Source organism: Piliocolobus tephrosceles, chromosome 4, assembly GCF_002776525.5.
Source record: "Piliocolobus tephrosceles isolate RC106 chromosome 4, ASM277652v3, whole genome shotgun sequence".
Classification (NCBI taxonomy): domain Eukaryota; kingdom Metazoa; phylum Chordata; class Mammalia; order Primates; family Cercopithecidae; genus Piliocolobus; species Piliocolobus tephrosceles.
Window position 1 is genome coordinate 75,289,574 of NC_045437.1, and position 19,277 is coordinate 75,308,850.

General features: G+C 43.1%; 1 protein-coding gene and 1 pseudogene across 2 annotated transcripts in view; both read right to left on the reverse strand.

The window, feature by feature from the left end:
• The window catches only part of LHFPL2 (LHFPL tetraspan subfamily member 2), a 165,793-nt gene that overhangs the window by 89,152 nt on the left and 57,364 nt on the right, over positions 1–19,277 (reverse strand). The window lies entirely within an intron of this gene.
• Positions 15,053–16,294, reverse strand: LOC111544424 (annotated as a pseudogene). The gene has a single exon (XR_002732160.2). The product of XR_002732160.2 is annotated as a glyceraldehyde-3-phosphate dehydrogenase pseudogene (transcript).

A 19,277-nucleotide genomic window follows, 5' to 3' on the forward strand; every position in this document is an offset into this window, starting at 1 on the left:
GTGATCTCGGCTCACTGGAACCTCCGCCTCCTGGATTCAAGCAATTCTCCTGCCTCAGCTTCCCGAGTAGCTGGGATTACAGGCATGTGCCACCACCTCCAGCTAATTTTTGTGTTTTTAGTAGAGACGAGGTTTCACCATGTTAGCCAGGCTGGTCTTGAACTCCTGACCTCAAGTGATCCGCCCACCTCGGCCTCCCAAAGTGCTGGGATTACAGGCGTGAGCCACTGCGCCTGGCAAAACTATGACTTTTTACAAATGGTTCTTTGTTAACTTAATTACTTGCTAAATTCTAAGCATTTCCCACAATTTTATTTTACCCTTTAGGGGAAGTAATGATCAGTATTTTTATCTGGAAATGGCTTCTGTGAAATATGCCACTAGGATTATTATGAATGGGTCTGTTATAAATGGAGTTCTTGATCAACATTTCCTTATTTCTAAAAGCTAAATGAGTCACTTCAACCTTGTTACTGTTCAAAATTCAAAGATAACATTTTTTTAAATCTCTTTTTTACACATAAAGCAAGCAAAGCTCTGGGCAGTTAAGATAGTCAAGACCCTAACAGTAACAGAGAAGGCAGAATTGTATCCCAGTTCCCACCTAAAGTTTTCCAAATTCACACTGGCAGTAAAAAGCATTTTCTAGAATAAATTAATTTGACCCAAAGCTTTGAAGATAAAAGGCATTTAGGAATAGGTTCTTAGTATCATGATTAAGCTTTTTTGACAAAGAAGTAATATCTTGTGAAACCACCAAAGTAATCAGGAAGATAAAAACATGCCAATTCTGTTCTGGGTTTGGTTCGTTTACAGGGTGATTTTCATTTTTTTTAAAATACGCTATTTCGAAAATACAGTATACTAAAAATATACTAAGTCACAGACGCTTCCAACGTTCACCCAAAAAGTTAATATATTAGGACTGTCAGGCACTGTTCTATGTATTAGAATAGTGTCTTTATTTCTAGTTTTAATCTTGGCATCTGTTTTTTAGAAACACTGGTCTGTTATTACTTAAAGTTTATGAAGTAATAAGAGACCAATGTTTCTGAAAAACAATTTTTGTGAATTAACTCATTTGCTTTCACAAAACCCCCGAAGTAGCTACCAGTATTATCCCATTTTAAAGATGAGGAAGCAGGCAAAAAGAAACTTAATCTTACCAAAAGTTGCATAGCTTGCAAGAAGTGGTATTAATATTCAAATCCGCATACAGGATCACATTTTATTCTAACAACTATATAATGCAAGCAGGAGAGAAAATTTTGGCCTCATTTTAACTATGAGGGAAACGAATTCCTGAGGAATAAGGGCTGGCTTCCTCGAAGGCATGCAGCTAGTCAGTAACAGGGGTCAAGAACTGCCAGGGGCACCTACTGCTAAGGCTGTACTGCTTTTTCATTTGTTCATTTTTGTCTTGGATTCTATAAATCAATGTGCGAAACTACTCTGGAGGCTGAGCCAGGAGAATGGCATAAACCCGGGAGGCAGAGCTTGCAGTGAGCTGAGATCCGGCCACTGCACTCCAGTCCGGGCGACAGAGCGAGACTCCGCCTCAAAAAAAAAAAAAAAAAAAAAAAAAAAAAGACTGTGGTCCCTCTAATCACTGAGAAGACACTTCAGGATCCTCTCACGGGATGTGCTGACGACAAGAACATCAATTAGGGCACATACAAAAGTATTCTCACGCTGCCAGGTCACCTTTTCTCCATTTTCCTAAATGCAAATATGGGTTTTTTTTCACTTACTGGTAGTTAAACACATGGGTTCATGTAAATATTGGTCTTTATCTGTATATATGTATATTATTAGTCTGCGTGGCCACTTATAGTCCAATCAAAGTAGGCACTGTTTATTCCAACAAACATTCTAAATAAAATTAAAACTACTGTGTTTTTGCACATTAAGGAGTTAAAAAGTCTTCACTTCCCATTCATCTCCATTTGGGCTGCATGCCCTTCTGTTACACTTCCGGATGTCAGGAGAAACAATAGCTGCCTTTAGTGCCGCACAGCGAACACGGCCCCCACGTGACGGGCACCAGCACTTACTTATTGAATTGAATTGCCAAAAACAGGAAGCAGAGTAGTAAGACCCCTTTCTCAGTTACAGATTGCTAAGACTTGCAGTGCACTGATTATTTGAACTGTTTCATGTTACTCTGTAAAACTAGAACCAAGGAGTAAAATTTACCTTGGAAATGACAGGTAAATTTTGGCTGAATGAAGAAAGAACTTTGTAATAAACAGAGTTGCCCCAAGGTGGTCCACGTTGCCTCTAGGGTGGGTTAAGAAACAGCAGGTCATAATCACAGAGGCTACAGAGGGGGAAAGTCTCAGCAACTGTCCTCTCACAATCCTTCCCTGAGACCTGAGGTCTATGCCCATCCACAGCAAGAATGGGGGCTTCACGGCAGAGCACTGTATGTCACAGGACACTGTGCAATTCATTTTCTCATTTTACAGGCACTATTACTAACAGGGGCCGGAGTGTGGGTGGGGAGACATCTTTATCATCCCCATTTTATAAACCAGGAATCTGAACCACTTCAGCTCAATCACACCCTTAGTAAATGCTAGAATATGGGCTCCAATCTAGGACTTCTGACCCCCCAGGCAGGCCAGTGCATTTCCAGCTAGGCAATACTGCAACAACCAACATAAGATGCCTGCAACCATTATTCTTATTAAGTATCATCTCCCCATATTCAGATCAGGGGCAAGGATGGGCCCCAAAGACTTGAAGCACCGAGGCAAATACCAAAGCAAAATTAGCTAAAAGAAAAATACAGTAAGAGCTCTGCTACTCTGACAAAACCATCCCTTCTACCTGACTAGGAAGGGCTCATTGTATTTTCTGTAGACGCACTCTCTAAGGCTCTATTTACATGAGTCAACTAAAGGAGTAATTGTCCAAATTCTACTTTACTGTGCTCTACTGATACAACAAGTGCTCGGGGAAGTCTGTCCACATTTGAAGGGGGGTCTGTGACAGCATCCTAAGCACAAAGAGCACTCCTCGTTTCTGCAGCCAAAGCATTAATCGTTGCTCCAGAACTAGGCTGGTGGTAACTTTTTTTTAAAGTCTGAAATGTGTTCTCTGACAACAGGTCCAGGACAACCTCACAATTGTGTCTGACAACAGGAGTTTAACAGAACTGGGTCAGCCACCGAAGGATTGCTGAACCTTGCAAGATTTTCAAGGAAAGACATGAGAGTGTCAAGTTTCATGAACCGTCTACCAAGCAGAGAGAGTGGCAGCTTGCCAAAGGCTGAACTGTGTTAAATGCATGTGAGACGCTGGGAACCTGAACCCCAACAATGCGAGCCCTGCCACTCAACCACGGTGGTGAAAGACTGAGGTTCAAGTTTCCAAAGACCTCACGGACTCTAAGCCAAACGTTGCTAATCAGGAAAAAGTCCTTCTTCTCTTAAGGAAGGAGAAACTCCTTGATTCAAACATTATCCCATCAACGTGAAGCTGTTACAGACTATGTTTTTAAATATCTAGGTACAACAGAATAGCCTATAATGTGCCAGCCATGAGTCACATTCAATTATACCGCTTTTTAACATGCCAGGTTTGCACATCAAAACACTGCTATTGTTAGTCCCACACAGCTGGGCCCATGTTCATTCACATAATTCTTACCTCTTCCCCAATATTTAGTTATAAATCTATGGGACAACAAGGTCCTTGAGAACAAAACTAATTCTAGTTTACTCCCCTCAAAATCTCTTGCACTCAACACAGGGCATGACATACAGTAGACAATTCATAAATGTTTACTGAATAAACAAAAGGATCATTGCACCATGAACATTCCCTACAGATAGTAGTTAGAAAAGTCAGGCTATGTAGAAGAAAGAAATACTGGGTTAACGAGAGTGGAGAAAATCATCAGGCAAACATGACAGCAGGAATTCCAGCATGAGAAGAAAGTGCAGGAGGCAAGGAGGAATCGCAGGCAGCAACAAAGCACTGAGTAGCGGTGACGCTGGCCAAGGCAGGGGGGATCCTCCAGTGGGTATGTTTCCAAAACACCAGTGTCTGGACCCACCTCTGTGAACTCCTTCTATTATAGAGTAGCCCTAGACTATGAGTGATGAAGGAGAGTGACAGGGGAGCAAGTGTGTATAGGCAATTCTGAGAACCCTCCTCCAGATGACAATTACTCAATCGTCTTGCTTTTTTTTTAAACCTTGAATATACACATCATCATTTTGCAAGACAGAAACTACTGTGAATAGTGTTGAGCACGAGCAATGTGCAAACCTCATCAAATATCCTACTTGTTCCAGAATAGGTTATTTAAGATCCACAGACACAGGGCATTACAGGCAGACAGGTGAGTGCAACACTCTTGGGGAATAGGCCAGGCAAACAGGTGGACGCAGTGAATAACTCAGGCTGTAAGTGCTGACAAGCGCTTTCTGTGCCTGACAGTTCTTCGTGGTCTGCATTCCAAATCTAAGCATAAGCTTTAAGTAATAACAGACCAATGTTTCTGAAAAGCAGATGCCAAGATTAAAACTAGAAGACAAGACACAGAGTAAGGGAGACGTAGGGAAGGAACACTGTCTTGGAGGCATCTGGAAAGAGAAGAAGGTGGAAAAGCCTCTGGTTCTTTCTTGCATCTTTCCTTTTCCAAAGGCAGCACTCAAAATCAGATACGTGGAAATTGTCCTCTTAAAACACACCCATCCCCAGCTCATCTGTCCTGGAGTTTGCTGCACACTCCCCATCACAGGTCATGGTGTTGTGCTCCTCTCCTTTTTTGGCCTGTGTGGACCCTGAATTCGATGCTGCATTCTGAAAACCTCAGATTTGAGGCCCAGGGCATCTGCCTCTGTAACTATTTTGCCTCTATATCCTTCCCAACTCTATGCGTGAAACTCTGCTCAAGACCCAACTTCAGTGTTGTCTTCCACGCAGCCTTCTCTGAACCCACCCTCGCCTCTGCCCTCTCCATGCCTTCTCTGAGCTCACGCGGCTCAGAGAGTGGTAGCGGTCACATCCACCACACTAATTATTCGCTTGTCTATCTCCCTGTTTCAAGTCCATCCACTTATCTCACGGCTCACATTTACAAACTGTGGCTTGGGGTGACATCCAAAAATGACCTGTTTGTTCTTGACTGGGAAGAACTAACAGAGGGTGAGGCAGACCCCCCAAAATCACAGATATTCATACTTGTCCTTTGGTTCATTCAAATCTCCATTTAAACATTACCTCCTTCCCTGACCACCCTCACTAAAAGTGCAACACACTCCTCTGTGCCTCCAGCACTGCCTCTCCACAGCTCTCACCACTGCCTGACGTCCATCGATATGGATGGACAAGGCGGATACACAGAGACAGAAATGTCTAGCTAGGTAAGTACAGAAATAGATCTGAATTTTTAAGTTAGTTGTCTATCCAACAGGAGGTAAGCTCTCAGAAGACAAGGCTTTTAATCAGTTTTGGTCTGTGAATATAGATCCCTAACACCAGTAATAGTGCCTGAGAAGGAATGCATTCTCTCAGTAAATATCAGTTGATGAATACACGTGTGGGCAGATGATAATGTCTTGACCAAACACTGGGGGAAAAGGAGATCAGACGAGATAGGGAGGACATTTTGCTCTGCTGAAGCTTTGAAGGTTTGAAGTACCTAGCTGGGCAACCTGGTCGGTGGGATTCCAGTAGCACAGGCAATATAGTTTGGAAAACTGCCAACATATAGAAGATGACTGAAGTCATAGGTAAGAGTGAGATTACTCCCAGAAAAGCATGTGAAGTAAGTAAGAGCTGGCTATATAGTAAAAAGAAAAAATAGCCTCTACCTCAGAGGGATGTATGTATTAGAGGAGTTAGTGCATATGAAATACCTGAGCTATCTCTTCAAGGCTCCACCAAATAATTCTACAAAGTATGCTATATATACAGGTATATATATACATGTATATGTGTATATATACAGGTATATATATACATGTATATGTGTATATATACATATGTGCATATATTCATATGTATATACATACGTGCGTATATTCATATGTATATACATATGTGTGTATACATGTATATACATATATATACACACACAAACTAAATATATGAGGACATTGTAAGACTGCAAAAGACCACTCTCAGTGCCAAATGACAGGCATTTGGGCACAGCATGGACCTAAAAATTGAACATTTACATGAGGCTGTGTTTTTCTTTTGTAGGGCTAGGAGTTACTCAAGATTTGTTCAGAGTTTAACAGATACTCTATTTAACAGATGCGGAGTTTAATAGATACTCACGCATTATCTACAGCGGCAGTCCCCAACCTTTTTGCCACCAGGGACCTGTTTCCTGGAAGGCAATTTTTCTATGGGCAGTGGGTGGGGAAAGATGGTTTCAGGATGAAACTGTTCCAACTTAGATCATCAGGCATTAGATTCTCATAAGGAGCATGCAAGTTAGGTTCCTTGCACGCACAGTTCACAATAGGGTGTGTGCTCCTATGAGAATCTAATGCTGCTGCTGAGCTGACAGGAGGCGGGGCTCAGGCCATAATGCTCGCTCACCCGGTCCTGCTGCGCAGCTTGGGTCCCAAAAAGGTCTGGGGACCCAAGACCTACCGTGTGAAATAACACCGCATTGCTTCTTATCTAGTGGGGAAGAGAAAACAGGCAGGAACTCAATTTCCTGGAACGGGACATACAAGGAAAAAACTCATTCTACAGGATCCATGAACAGAATTGTCTACCATGGTGGGTGCAAGCACTATAGTGACAGCCTTAAGCCCAATCCACAAGGAGAAAAACTTCTTGGCACAGACTAAAGAGTAGTGACGAATGTGGCATTTCAGCTAAACTGAAAGGATGACTTAAATGTAAAGGTCCAATTTTAAGATAGAAAAAAATACTGGTTGGTTAGCTTTTAAGTTTGCAACTAACTATAGCTTAACTAAAAATAACCACCCCAAGTGAATGGCAGAAAAAATAGAATAATAGAAAAAAATAGAAAAAAATACTGGTGGTTAGCTTTTAAGTTTGCAACTAACTATAGCTTAACTAAAAATAACCACCCCAAGTGAATGGCAGAGAAACAAGCGTCACTACGGCTGCCCCACTTAGAAGAGTTGGTCAGGGAAGTTGAGGCCAACACACTCAACCACTGAAACAGCAGGGAAGGGCATGTTGGAGGTATCTCTGCAGAGGGGGTCTCTCAGCAGAGGGACCTGTAAGTTTCACTGGTTAGGGCGGACGGGGAGTGAGCAAAGCTCCTCCACAGCTACAACCAGCCGTCGCTGCTTTTATCTTTTTTCCCCCTATGTTAGAATTTGACTTAACATTTTGAAGAAAGCACTCACTGTTGAAACAAACACTTTGGAAGCCACTGCCCTATACCCAATTAATTCTGGGGGAAAAATAAATCACAAGTTTTAAAATTCTAACTTTTATGTCCATTTAAAAATTGATTCAAGATTATCGATCGTTTACTTCAAACTACTTGCCTTTCCTATATTTTATAGGAAACAAATTATAACTAAATCCAATAGAAGTAAATATCCAAAAGAGAAGCAAATTTCTCTTTTAATGCCAGCTCTTCTCCCAATTCCCAAAGAGGAGGGGAGTATGCTCACGAGAACTATGAAGCATTATTTCCATAATGTCTGTTCTAACTTAGAGGAGGAAGTTTTGTCTTCAGACTGAAGAGGTCCACTAACAGCGGGCGTGAAGACAGTGGTCCGTGGGGAGTATTTCACATTTCCCTTTAGCTGTTAAAGACATGGGGAGGGTGCCCTCTGTACACCAGGCCCAGCCCTCCGGCAGCAGGGTAAAGGCTCGGCTTGGCCCCAGGAGGAAAGGCTGAGTTGGGATATCCTTCCATGCCCTCTAACCCTTCCCTGTGACCCATGGCACACATGTGAGAGCCAGTTGGTCGGGGTTAAAAGTACAGTCTGGCCAGAGGGCCCAGCCCAGCTAACTGGCCCACATAGCAACTGAACCCTGACCCTGGCCTCACCATCTCCATTCTCGAACCAAATGTGTTAATTGGCTGCAGATTCTTGAACTATGTCTCAGATGCATTTCCCAACTAACAACAACAAAAAAGTGATGGGACATAATTTTGTCTAGTAAGGGAAAACGGTTTTAACTAGACCACTGCTGACCAGCAAATTCAACAACAATCAGTGGTAAACAACCACCTACAATTGATTGAAGTCCTTTTCGCCACAAGATTCTTCTGTGCTAAAGGGTTGCAGATGCCTTGCTGAAACCTTCAGAAAACGCTGTCCTCGGGGCAATTCTGCCGATGCATGTTTTCATTCCTGAGCTTTCGTTTGCAGGAAGTGAAGGCTACTCATGCTAACGCAGGGTGATGCGTCCTCTCTCCAGACCTGTTCTTGCTGTGCGTCACCAAACACCTCACCACCTCAGTCTCTCTGTGTGACTCAGAACTGCTGGCTGTCAGGGCAGGAAGGACCTCAGAGAGACTCTGGCCCAAAGTCATCATTTCATAAAGGAATCCAGAGACATAAAGCGACCAAAGGTCTTGGTGGCAGAGCTAGGGACTGCAAAACAGACACTGCCTCCTAATCCTCTGTTCTTGCCAGTGGATTATAGAACAGACTGCTCAGCTGTGCCTCAGGGACCACATGGCAAGAAGAAGGCTGCGGGCAACCCCCATCCCAGGGCAGCAGCTCTTAACCTGTTTCCTATATTAGGGTTAAACACAAGATTTCATTTGAAAGAAAGGGCTCTGCAGTAAATAAACAAACACCTTGAAAACCAACACATGGAGGGCCAGGCATGGTGGCTCACGCCTGTAATCCCAGCACTTTGGGAGGCCGAGGTGGGCGGATCATGAGGTCAGGAGATCGAGACCATCCTGGCTAACATGGTGAAACCCCATCTCTACTAAGAATACAAAAAAATTAGCCGGCGTGGTGGCACACGCCTGTAGTCCCAGCTACTCGGGAGGCTGAGGCAGGAGAATCGCTGGAGGCTGAGGCAGGAGAATCCTTGAACCTGGGAGGCAGAGGTTGCAGTGAGCCAAGACTGCACCACTGCACTACAGCCTGGGTGACAGAGCAAGACTCCATCTCAAAAAAAGAAAACCACCACATGGCAAAACTAACTCCACAAAATGTTAAAGGAGAGAAATAACTAAAAACGTAGGTTTTATTTTAATGAGTGTGTCTTTTTAAAACGGAACAAGCAAAGAAAACAGCACTAAAACAAAATGTTATAGCTTAGAGTTCTCTCCTTCATTTTCCCCTGACCAGGAAAATAACACATGCACTACAAAAGACAAAGAGAAGAAAAAACAAAGGGAAGATAGTGTAATTTAGTTTCTGGGTCTCTGGAAAAGTCTTCAAACTGCACAGACTGGACAATTTCAAGAAGGAGAGTCGCAGATGACAATTAATCTTCTAATTTAAATTTGTAAAACTTTCTCTTTGGAGACAGGGTCTTGCTCTGTCGCCCACGCTGGAGCGCAGTGGCCTGGTGCAATCTTACAGGCGTGAGCCACTGTGCCCAGCCAAAATACGTAAGATAAATCTTTACTCGAAAAAGAATGAAAGAAATTACGGTCCTCATAAATTACCCAAGAAGAAGTAAATAAATACGTAAAGGTAAGTCTCCCAATTTTACCTTTTGCTCTCCTGTCTGCCGAGCACCTTTAATAGCCTTCAATTCCTCCCATTCCTAAAAACACAAGTCCTCTGCACAGGTGCTGACAAGCCACGAGCTGTGTCTCTTTAAGGGCAGTGGAGGGAGGGAAACTGGTTTGCCACTCTGTGGTAGGCATCTGAACTGGATGCAATTTGCAGGAGAAGAGAGGGCCCCGGGGATACTGGAAATTCAACAAGTCACCAAGAACTATGTTCACTGTGGTTTGACATTCCACAAATAACCTTTTCTTTGACTTTTCAATTCTTTGTCATGAGCCAGATGAGTTTAAAATCTTACTTCCGACAATCTTTTTTTGTTTGTTCGTTTCTTAACTTTTATTTTAGGTTCAGGGGTACATAGGCAGGTTTGTTATATGGATACCAACAGTCTTCTTAACTTTTGAAAGTGAAATAGCTTCCAGTGACATTGAACCAAGCAACCTTTTAGCATTTTATAGATCATTTAAAGCCAGCAAACTTGATCATTGGCAATGCAATAGTCCTTTACAGGAAGTACCCACAAGCTAAGTGCAGTTCTTTAGAGATTTTGTTAATATGTTCAGTCAAGTCAGTTCTGTCTATGCCAAGTGTCCTCTCAGCGCCATCCTCTGAAAAGATCAAATGTTTTCTAAAAGGACAACCCCTCTTACTTCCTCTATCCCACTCATTCCTAAATTTCCACAAGCAACAGTATCATACAATGCAAATGAGAGATGCAGGCCTTCCAGGCATAGGGAAGTCAAAACATTTTAAGAAGTCACAGGATAAGGTAACAAAGGACTGATTGTCTTGATGCTCTAACAGTATATGAATATTAACATGAGTTGTTTCATAAACTTGGAACACTGCAAGAGGCCATTCTGGTCAGCCTCCAAGCAGACTTACTTAAGTGACCTAATTTTTATGTTCTACTTCTGAGGATCTCCAGGACAGAAATTCCACAACCTCCCATTGGTATCTTGACTTGTGGTTTAATTTCCTTCAGAGTCAAAGGGGGCTGTTTCTCTCAACTTTTTTTTTAAAGTTAAATAAGAGCTCAACTCATATAAAAGGTGTCATTTAAATGCTGAAACTGGCAACTGGAACAACACAAAAGTGAACAACCAAGAACTAGGCTATCTGCCGTACACGGGTCCATTTGCCTGGCTCACTACGGACAGTCATACTGTACTCTCCCCAAGCTGAGTCCAATCAAGTCTCAAGCTCACAGCCTTAAGAAATGACTCCACATCTCCTAAAAGGAGAGTAGCTTACAGACAATGAAGAAATACTTCTTAGTCACTGGGGAAAATCTTTCCCAGGCCTTCCACACTTTCTAAATGAGAACAAGACAATTTTGTTTTTCCGATGTCCTTTTTTTTTTTAGACTCTCCTAAGCAATATCATATTCAGTTTTCTTAAATTTTTTTAAAAGTGAACTTTCCACTGAACTACACTCCTTGAAACAAGTCTTCCAGAGATTTCTGCCCTTGCCCTCCTGGAATTTTTCAATGAAACTCCAAAGAGATGTTTACCTGACCCCAAATGTTGTCCTAATGAAAACTATGTTTTTAATTCTTTGAACTCTTCTCTTTCTCTTTCCTTGTCATACCCTCTGGGAAAGAGAGACAAGTACTGATGTTGGCTTGACCTCAACTGGCAAACACCAGGATAACTGAGTTTTAATCATTTCTTAGGAAGTTGGACAGAATCACAAAGGTATTAATTACGCTCCCTCTTCTGGCATGGTCCTCTGTACTTCACTTGCTTAGAGGGTCAATGTAAAGATAGGAAATGCCAGCACATTATCTTTTTGACAAAAACAAGATGCTCATCACAGGAAGAATAAAAGGAATATTACAGGATTTTCAAAAGCCATGAGGGAGCTGAAAGAACTATAACCTCAGGGGCAGGGAAAAGGAGGAGTAAGAACCATTTTTTGCCAATTAAAGGATCTAAATGAGGCTGGGTCCAGGCTCTCTCTTGCAGGGGGGTTTTAGGGAGTTTTGGAATTGGGAAACTACAATCAGGGTTTAGTTGATAAACCTTCTCTTGCAAGAGGGAAGGTTCTGGTACAGAGGTTTTGGCAATTCCATTTCAAATAGCCACATTTACCCCTGTTTAGGAAGGGCTTAGGCTATTTCTTTCTTGCATATGGGCATGCATGCGCGGGCACGCATGCGCACACACAACGCACACACGTGCACACGCACACAGAGCCGGGTCATATGCATTTCAAGGGCTTCTTATCTCAAGATAGCCTCTGCCTAGAAACATGTACTTTACCAAGAAATCAATGGGTGAAATGAATGACTTTACTTCGCTGTCAGTTTTCTCTGGGAAATGTCTTCCAGGAATCATCTATGTACAAGGATTTTGACACCACTACACTCTACTCCATCTCTAACTCTAGGTTCTCAGTAGAATGCTTGTTCCCAGCTACCTGTCCTGTAACAAAGTACAATAGCCGCACGATCTATCGACAACATTGGAGAGCAATGTGAGGGCTCAAGAGACGCCAGTCAAGTCTTGCTCCCTGCTCCTAGAAGTTACAATCCAGTGGCAGAGAGAGCATCTATTCACCAAGAGCTGTGGTTGAGGCAGGCCCTTCTGGGGAGGTACATTCAGTCTAACAGGGATTATTAACTTGAACCCAGTACGAAGGGGTAGTTTATCTCCCCCACCTTTTAGAATCTGACTCTGCAAAAGAAACAGATAAAAATTGTCCTTAAAGCAAAAAACCCTCACATGACCTATAATAAAGTGACCCAAGTTTAGAGATTTTGCTATTGTGAAAGTCTGGCCATTTCTCTATACTGGGAGTGGAGAGGGAGGGGGGGCAGGAGAGGGAGGAGGAGGAAGAAGATTTTCTGTTACTGCGAAGATTCTCAGTGCTCTCAAGGTTTTAGTTGAGAGTACTAAAACAACCTCCTCCTCCTCCTCCTCATCATCAACATGTAGTAACTGAGCCCTGGCTATATGCCAGGCACTGTGCTAGGCACTTAATAGCATTTGTCTTCATGGAAAACTCACAACAATTTTATGAGATAGGCTATTAACCCCATTTTACAGATGGGGAGACTGGGTTGGGGTTGGGGTTGGGGATGGGATGCATAAAGGAGCCTGCCCAAGGTCCTGCCATAACAAGCAACACAAGCCTTTCTTGTATTACCTCTCAGTGGCCTAAAAGGTCATGGAACACCAGAGCGTAATGTGGAAGAAGTAATAAGGTCATTTTTTAAACACAAGGTTCACCTCTCTAAAGGGCTTGAGGATGAGGAACAGCACCAACCCTGGAGTTCAAATTCTCGGGTTTAAGTAGCAGCTTCATCATGCACCATTTGGAAATGTCACAAACTAATCATGAGACACTGATTAGCAGAGCCCAGTTCCCATGGGTGGTAACTGTCTACTTTCCTCTCTTCCCTTGGGCAAGTTAGTCAAACTTCAAAGAACTTTTTTCCTCATCTCAAACACAGGAGTCAACAACATGCACCTCACCAAGCAGCTGTGAGGATTACGTGAGATGATTTCACAGTGATCAAACAGGACACATGTACTGACTGTTGCCATTCTTTCATGCTATCCCATTTGATTTTCATGTTGTCTCATTTGCGGAGGAATGCTATCCCATCTGGCTTTCCAGAAGACTGGGTAGAAAATAGGAACAGTCATGTCCTCATTTCATAACTGCAGTAAGTGAAGCCCAGGCGCACTGAGTCATCACACAGCTGGTATACCACAGGCTCCCTATCCTCAGCTTCCTCTGCCCTTTGTCTCAGGCACACAAAACCTCAACACTCTAAGGCAACAGAGTCTGTAACGAAGACCACCACTTGGCATGGTTTCACCGTCCGGACAGTGATTCTGCGCAAGGCTGGCACACACTCCTGCTCCACCCACTCAGGAAGGAGCTTCCACATTCAAATAAAACAACAGCAAACACTTCCAGCTTTTTAAAGGGGGAAAAATAAAGTCAATCCCTAAATTCTGCCCCACTATTCAACCTTGGCTCCCTTGTTTATTAATATACTATAAGTTATATTTTCTAGCAATTATTTCAAAAGTTCTAGAAAGGAGTATTTCCACACAACAGAAACTAGAATATTCTTTTTATATATACCAACACTTGGAATAGTCTTTGTAATTCTTTTTGCTGCCTAATGAATACTTACTGGATTTTTAAACTCAGTAAGGTACTTCTTTATTTGAGGCATGGAGAAACTCAGTAGCTACTGCTTCAGTAACATACAACTGTTAAATTATTACAACTACTTCTATCCCTTCCACTTTTTCCCTTCATTATTAGTAATAAAATGAAGGTATTTCTTACAGTCAGTCATCTAAAGTCCTTGCCATATGAATTGTAAAAAAACAGATACCAAACAAGGCAAGTCTAAATACCTTGAACTTTGCTAGCAATATTAAATTAAGTTAAAATGTCTGCTGCAAAGCCAATTAAAGTTGGTCCCAAAGACTCACATTTTCCACAGTCTGCTGGCATGGTTGATGCTTGTTGGCAAAGATGCCGAATAGAGTCTTCTTACTAAATAGGTCAAATGATGACAATGGTAGACACTGCAAGCTAACCATTACGGAAGAATTTCACCACTTTAAAGGGTCTGCAAGCCAAGAAGAAATGATGCAGCAGAAAAAGACCACCAGAAAATGCTGACATTTCTGATCCCTGCTTTTGACTCTGCATCCCACACCTCCTGGACAAAGTGGGAGACTTAGGCTTGAATCCTAAATACTCTATGCCCACATGTAAGCCATTATGGGTAACGGTGCTTGAAATTTAATTCCACATCTGCTCTTCTGCAGCCTTTGGAAATCTTATGAATTTCTCTGACAATTGTTTGCAAAGGCCATAATCACAGGCATCTGTAACTGGATCCCCAGCTACAGGACAAAACACCACATAATCCTAAGAGGCTTTCAGTCAAAGCTTACTTGGTTTCTTGTGTCTTTTGCTGTCTTTAAAATTGCAATAAGCCTTCAATTTAGAGAGAGCACCGATTAGCATTGGTCTGAAGGTGGCCCAAACCCCTGTATCATCCCCACCACACAGCCAGCACAAATCCTTATCATCTCCCTTCTGGCTGTGGCCTCCCTGGCCCACCTTCGGAAAGAAGCCTTATGGCTCTGGAGGATGCAATCTGAACTAAGGACAAATGAGGTCCCAGGGCCAGTTCATGTTCTCTGCCCCTCCCTCCGGTGGTTCCAGAATCGCAGGAGACATGAGGATGTATCCTGGTTCCAAGTGTCCAAGAAAATAGATGCACTGGTATTTTTCAAATTCTTTCACTTGGGTCACTCAGAAGCTGGATCTATCTTTTCTAATTCTAGCTGACCAATAGCTTGACGTGAGACCTTAAGCAACAAAACTAACTTCCTGTGTCTGTTCCATATTTTTTTTTTTTTTTGGCTGAGCACAGGGGATTTTATTGATGGTACATGACAAGGTGGGGCTCCCTAGGCCCCTCCCCTCTTCAAGGGGTCTACATGGAAACTGTGAGGGGAGATTCAGTGTGGCGGGGGACTGAGTGTGGCAGGGACTCCCCAGCAGTGAGGGCCTCTCTCTTCCTCTTGTGCTCTCGCTGGGGCTGGTGGTCCAGGGGTCTCACTCCTTGGAGGCCATGTGGGCCATGAGGTCCACCACCCTGTTGCTGTAGCCAAATTTGTTGTCATACCAGGAAATGAGCTTAACAAAGTGGTCGTTGAGGGCAATGCCAGCCCCAGCGTTGAAGGTGGAAGAGTGGGTGTCGCTGTTGAAGTCGGAGGAGACCACCTGGTGCTCAGTGTAGCCCAGGATGCCCTTGAGGGGGCCCTCCGATGCCTGCTTCACCACCTTCTTGATGTCATCATATTTGGCAGGTTTTTCCAGACGGCAGGTCAGGTCCACCACTGACACGTTGGCAGTGGGGACACGGAAGGCCATGCCAGTGAGCTTCCCGTTCAGCTCAGGGATGATCTTGCCCACAGCCTTGGCAGCGCCAGTAGAGGCAGGGATGATGTTCTGGAGAGCACCGCGGCCATCATGCCAGTTTCCCGGAGGGGCCATCCACAGTCTTCTGGGTGGCAGTGATGGCGTGGACTGTGGTCATGAGTCCTTCCACGATACCAAAGTTGTCATGGATGACCTTGACCAGGGGTGCTAAGCAGTTGGTGGTACAGGAGGCGTTGCTGACGATCTTGAGGCTGTTGTCGTACTTCTCATGGTTCACACCCATGACGAACATGGGGGTGTCAGCAGAGGGGGCAGAGATGATGACTCTTTTGGCTTCCCCCTGCAAATGAGCCCCGGCCTTCTCCGTGGTGGTGAAGACGCCAGTGGATTCCACGACGTACTCAGCGCCAGCATCGCCCCACTTGATTTTGGAGGGATCTCGCTCCTGGAAGATGGTGATGGGGCTTCCATTGATGACAAGCTTCCCGTTCTCAGCCTTCACGGTGCCATGGAACTTGCCATGGGTGGAATCATACTGGAACATGTAAACCATGTAGTTGAGGTCAATGAAGGGGTCATTGATGGCAACAATATCCACTTTACCAGAGTTAAAAGCAGCCCTGGTGACCAGGCGCCCAATACGACCAAATCCGTTGACTCCGACCTTCACCTTCCCCATGGTGTCTCAGGGATGCGCTGGCGATGCCCATGGTGTCTCAGGGATGCGCTGGCGATGCAAAAGAAGATGCGGCTGACTCTCGAACAGGAGGAGCAGAGAGCCCCATATTGTTTTTTAATTTGTTTAAGAGATAGCATCTTGCTCTGTGGCCTAGGCTGGAGTGCAATGGTGCAATCATAGCTCACTGCTGCCTGGAACTCCTGGGCTCAAGTGATCTTCCTGCCTCAGCCTCCCGAGTGGTCAGGAATACAGGTGCCCGCCACAGCACCCAGCTTGTATTTTTAAAAATTTAACAGCAACCATTTCTTTAAAAAAATTCCTGAACTATTCTTTCATTCTATAAACACTCGCAAGAGTCAAGTGGAAAAAGTTCTTGTACCAACAAGGCCACATACTGATTTAGTAACCTTGGGCAAATAACACTCCCATCTGGGTACCTTAGTTTTCTAATCTAATGTCTAGCCATCTCCTGTTTTTTAAAATGAGAAACAAAGGTAACAATGTACACAGAAGTGTTCTTCAAAGGATGAAGCTCTGTAAAAATCTAAGATATCATTACTGCTGTTATCCTCTTCAAAAGCTCCATGTTGATGTTTAAGAGCTCTGGGGCCAGCCAGGCAGGGTTGATAAAAGTTACTTAACCTCTCTAGCCTCAATTTTCTCATCTGTAAAGTGAAGATAAAATAATGGTCCCTGACACTGTTAGTGTGAGGAATAAATAAGTAACTGCAGAGAGAGCACTTAAAATGGTGCCTGACTCAACAAATGGTACCTAATGTTAGTTACTCTCCTTATTCATAGTGAATCCTGTGTTCTTGTTTCATCAGCCGCCTTTCAGAATAACTTACCGTTTACAAGCCATTCTGCTTTAGTGTGCTAAGAAAAGGGGGGGGTACTAATACATATGGTTACATATCTCATTTAATCCTGCCAACCATCATGTGTGGCAGATTTTATTATCCCCTTTTTACATGAAGTTCAGAAAGGTCAAGTGGCTGTCAGGTGGCAGCCAGGATTCAAAGACAGGCCTGGATGACCCAGACTGTGCTTTCTATTGCATCCAGTTGCCATTTAGATACAAAGTGGGAGAATAACAAAGGCATTTCTTAAAACAAATAGAAGCCGGCCAGGCACGGTGGCTCACGCCTGTAATCCCAACACTTTGGGAGGCCGAGGCGGGTGGATCATAAGGTCAGGAGATCAAGACCAACCTGGCTAACACGGTGAAACCCCACCTCTACTCAAAAACAAATCAGTTGGACATGGTGGCACGTGCCTGTAATCCCAGCTACTTGGGAGGCTGAGGCAGGAGAATCGTTTGAAACCAGGAGGTGGAGGTTGCAATGGCCGAGATCGCACCACTGCACTCCAGCCAAGCGACAGAGCTAACTCCATCTCAAAAAAAAAAAAAAGATAAATAAATAAAAAATAAAAATAAAAATTAGAAATTATCTAATTTATATGGGAAGTGCAAAAAACAGCATTAGATTTGGACTTAAGCTGTGAAGACAGTTCAAATAGTGCCTACTCTTGCCCTCCTTTCCCTGTCTCTCCTCAACCTGCACCCTCATGAATAGGTAAGCAGAGACTTCTGCTGCAGGGCCAGCCTTGTGCACTTCTCTACAGCACTCGCCACCCAGCAGCATGCGTGCTGGTTCATGTCTGCATCCTCCAGCAGACCACGGGTTGGTTCCTTGAGGATGGTCACTATGTCTGGTTCACCTCATATGCCCAAGGCCTCCCCTAATGCCCAGCCCAGAACAGGACACAACACAGTTAACTGAATAAATGCATGGATGGTGGCTATCCAGATACTCCCTGATGTACCAAGGACTGGTTCATTTGACAATTATTGTAAGTTAAGAGGGGCCCAAAATTAAACCTAGCCCCTGCAGGTTGTCACCTCAGAATATGACCTGTGTCACATGTAAGACCACCTCTTGTAAATGGCATTTCATTAGTCTATGTAATTAGACATACATATAACTAAAATATATTTATATCATTATGAAACTTGCCTGCTACGAAATGCTCTTGCACCATTATACAAACACCCGCACTTTCACACACAGGGCTCTACTAGAGCTAGTACGTTATGATAGCTCTTTTCTATCCCTTTTGGTCCAGGAAGACCTAGCCAGGAACAACAACAACAACAACAACAAAAATGGGCAACAGTGTTCGAGGTATGTTGTGATGAAAAGCTACCTTTAGGTCATTATCTTTCCGCCTTGACAAGTATCTGGAAAGAGAGCAGATACAAACATAAGCAAAATGAAATCAAGGTCTTTATACGATACCTAGAACTTTAAAGTCACTTTATCTTACCTCTTGATTTTTTCTAACTATACTGAAGTCATTTTTCCTTCTGCTTTCATATCTTTTTTTAACAACTAATAAATACTATGAAGTTTCTATCAAAGATAGTGTGGTGGGATGTTATTCAATTTTTTTTTTTTCCATTTTAGAACTGGGTCTTCCTCCTGAGAAGAATCACAGAGGCATACAATTCTCTCTTAAAATTTAAGTGTAAAATTGTTGGACAATTTATTTTTTGAAACATCTATGATGCTTACTCTTGGATTTAATAAAAGTCAATGTACTTTTGTTACAAAGGGCCTTTTACCCAGAATACATTTATACTTCACTAAATAGTCATACAAAACCTAGAAATAGTTATATCACCCATGCTGGAACATTTAATCTTACCAAAATAATGTAGAACAGTGTAAAGTCATAATACCTCTCTAGAAGATGTTCTCTAAATGGATAATGCAGATCATGCCTTTTGTTACCACTGGTTTATAGCTAAGAATGTTTTCTAGTCTCTCAAAGGCCTCCAATTCTATTTAGGGATCTTTGACCCTTTATACCTGGGGGTTTGTGACATTTCTGAGAAAATCAGACTGTTTCCCACTAAAAATTAGCCAAATATTTCTCAGCCAAATATTTCTTTTTTTTTTGGCCACTGAAAAATTCGCCAAATATTTAACTTAGTGACACACTG